At 40.1% G+C, this 3,606-nt stretch overlaps 1 long non-coding RNA gene across 5 annotated transcripts; it reads left to right on the forward strand.

The window, feature by feature from the left end:
* Positions 1-358: 358 nt before the first annotated feature.
* On the forward strand, positions 359-3,146 carry LOC120968893 (uncharacterized). 5 transcript variants are annotated; one of them, XR_006667033.2, is made up of 5 exons: positions 359-544; positions 779-1,021; positions 1,885-2,142; positions 2,244-2,338; positions 2,706-3,146. It is a non-coding gene; the product is annotated as an uncharacterized lncRNA (long non-coding RNA). The 5 variants fall into 5 exon arrangements; XR_005763208.3 differs by having other exon boundaries at positions 782-1,021; positions 2,244-2,373; XR_006667010.2 differs by having other exon boundaries at positions 782-1,021.
* The last annotated feature ends 460 nt before the right edge of the window (positions 3,147-3,606 follow it).

Here is a 3,606-nt window from a genome sequence, read left to right on the forward strand (position 1 = left end):
AAAAAAACGTAAGGTTCCCTCTCCCCACTTACGTTTCGTCCAACCTCCGCTGGTCGTACGTCGTCAGCAATTTTGCAGAAAAGCCCCTAAAGTTTTAAGTAATCAACCCGCAATCGTCAACATAAGTCAGCCCGAATCGGTTTGGAGAGAGAAAGGAAAAAAATAGCCCAACCACTGCACGGCCTGCCTCCTCGATCCCATCTCGACCTCTAGCCCCACCCCGCCTTGTCCTCCGCTGCCGCTCGCCGCCCACCCGCGCAGCCGCCACCTCCTGCCCCGCCCCGCGCCGCCCGCCGCCGTCGCGCTTTGCCCGCCCTCGCCGCCGCAGCGTGCCGCCGGTCGCGCTCGCAGCCGCCCCGCTCGACGCACCCACCTCGCTCGAGGTTGGGCGAGCGCGGAAGTAGAGTTCGGGACGGCGGATCGGAATCCATCGACCGATTCTCTCTTTCTCTCCTCTCCCTTGGATTCCTGTAGGCGGTGGATCAATCTTGCCTTCGTGGTGGCGGCAGAACGAGCGCCGTGAGATCAGGTGGACCTGCTTCTGGTAATCTCAGTTTTGTTAGTAGCAAGTGGTCAATTTAGTATTCATTGGCAACAAAAAGAAGTGAATGATATCATGCCATAATTTAGTGTTGCTTCCCGGTCCTGGATAGATGATGTATTGTATTTCTGCATAAGCTAGGAAATCTACAAATTGATTATCTGTAAACTATTTGTCCATACTTCTCCAAGATCTGAACATATACCATCTTTGCTGATCGATTTTATTACTAAGTAGCAGATTCCTCCTGGTGCTTGGGACGTTTTCGGCTAGATTGATTTACTAGCTACGTCCAAGCAGGCCACTGGATTGATTTCATGAGGCTTACTAGCTACGTCCCAATCAAGATAGCTAGACTTACTAGCTACGTCCCAAGCAGGCCAATCCAATATGTTGATCAATTTGATTGTTCTGGCTGGAGGTCAGGAGGTCAGAAGGTGCGTCCTTCACACTAAATCGTACCCGAAGTTCTACAATTAGGTATGATTACAACTAGGAAGCTACCCTTCCTGGATAACTATTTTAGTACCTGTTTTTATTTACTGATGAGAACTAAATAAATTGGCTACTGTCATGTTTCTCCCTTAAAAAAAGATTCTGGTAGATGTGCTTGACAATAATAATGGTAATACCTAAAGGAGTTCTCTTGCTCCAAGTTAGCGCCTATATATTCTTAGCTACCATGTACTTGGGTTACTGGTTTGTGTTAAGGATTCCGCTACTGTTGCCAAGGTATCTACAGAATTTTGTTATAGTACTAGCTGAACAGAAAAAGAGATGGCCGCCAAACCTCAAAAAATATCAATCGGCTATTAATTTACTAGACTCTATTTCAGTCTAATTAGTGGAGACTTAGAGAGTGGAAAAAATGTTTAAAAAACCTAATATAAAAATATGAAATATTTAGTTATTCTCTATATCCGAGAAAGCAATAAAGAACTTTGCGTTAGGCAGTGCACTGCGGGAGCGTGTACTGCGACTATTTCTGCACTGCCGAGGAAGGCTTGATCTTTCCCACAGGTCCACCTTCTTTACCTTTCCGTTCTTTGAACTGGATAAGTTCTGATATTCTAACATTGATGGAAAATCATTATCTTCTGTAAAGCCACATTTCATTTTATGATTTTTAGCAGAAGCTCGCTTCGAGGTCTTGGTGTGGGGTTGCTGGGGAAGGGAATGTCCTTCTACTTAGTGAAAGTCGTTGTTGCTGAGGCTGATTTTACCTTCTTTCTAAGTGTTCTATTTTATTAGTGCAATTGGTTCGAGTTAAACTAACATCCATCGTACAAATATTTGTGGGACATATTCAGGTAAATTTACCATGTTTTGTTTTCATTACCCAGCGCTAAAATGTAGATGTTATGATGACCAATGACCATAAACTTTTCTCAAGAAATCTGGAAAGAAGCGAGGATTCTCAAGTAAGATAAGTCTGCTTACAAAAATTTGCCTACTGGAAAGTAGATAAGAGACTCATGAAGTAAGAATACATGCCTACATATTATACATAGCAGGCTTCTGACTTCTCTGATTCTGCAAGCCTTGAGGCTGTGAAACATCTATGCTAGGTCGCCACACTTCTGCCACCTTCATTTGATGAGGTACATTCAGATTCGGTTTGTTTATTACTTCATGGATGCTTCTCTTCTCATTACAGTGCTGGGCAATTTGATGAGAAATTATCTTCTCTTTGATGGTCCAGGTTCAGCGTTCACTACTATGAAAGAAGAAGGCATATATTTTCCTTGTGGAATTTCCAGTAGAATGGCAGTGAGAACGAGTAAAGATCTACAACACGTAATACATTATTTTGAAGCTACATGGAAAGCAAAGTAAGCACATGGATCCCTCATTTGAGAGTGGGGGTTAAACTTCCCTGGACTTCTCCCTTAATTCTTACTGCAGTCTTTTTATTCACATTTCCTATTGTGTAGTTGGTGACAATGATGAATTGTTATCCACTTGAGAAAATAAAGATTAAATCGATGATGCTCTCAAAAGTAAAATGACTTTCTGAGCTGGATAGAGACATTGTGAGCATCAATATAGAACTTATAAACCTTTTTCCTTGTTTGTTATAATGATATTTTCATTTTCCTGTGCATATTAAACTTGAGAATATTATTCTGCATTACTTCAAACGTTACTTTTTATGTGTTTGCAGTATGACTGTATGGTTCTCACTCAAAGTAGAGGCCCAACAAACTTTTTTGAAGTAGGAGTCAAAAACTACAAATCCATCTATTCCTAGAATGGAGCTGGTTGGAGTTGAGCCTATAATTGAGCGGGTAGTTCGGTGGCACCGACATCCAACTGAAAGTTTTATAGGAGGGTTAGTAAAGCAAATTTGTTCATGAGGAAATGTGCCAGAAAAACATTGAGTCAGAGTGCAAGACAAATGCTCTTAACAGTTTTTTTGGTCGCTTTTCTTTAATTACAATTCTTATTATTTTTAGTTGGCATTGATGTACAAAAGAAAATCCGGTGCCTTTTTTTTCTCTCATTGACCATTGTATTTTTGAGTCATATCAGTCTATGTAAAAGAATTCAGTACCTTATGTTTTGTATATTTGGAAATGTCTAAAGGCGTGGTGTTATATAATAACTGTATGATATGCTTTGTATGCCTTTCCTGTAGCCTTAGTATGGTCATCATTTTCTCTTTCATGTTCTTCATCTTAAATTAAAAAATATGAACCATTGCATTGTGCTAAAGTTTATCATTATTATTTAATTTATTTATAGGCAATATTTCTTCTAGAAAAAAAATGTAAATTTCGTGTAACAAGCTAAAATAGAATCTTCTCTGTTGCAATTGGGAACATGCCACATGACTACTGAGCTGGCATTATTTGCAAATTCTATTAGTTGACAATGTTGATGTGTATTTGACACCATTCATTTGAACCACCAAATAATAGAAGTTGTTTGATTGGTAAAGTAATTTTCAGGTTTGTAACCACACGCTTATTTATTTTGTATTCGCTGTAACGCATGGTCTTTTGTGCTATAACATAATGTCAAACCACTAAAATTTATATGCCCCGTTGCAACGCACGGGCCTT

This window comes from Aegilops tauschii, chromosome 1 (genome assembly GCF_002575655.3).
Source record: "Aegilops tauschii subsp. strangulata cultivar AL8/78 chromosome 1, Aet v6.0, whole genome shotgun sequence".
NCBI lineage: Eukaryota > Viridiplantae > Streptophyta > Magnoliopsida > Poales > Poaceae > Aegilops > Aegilops tauschii.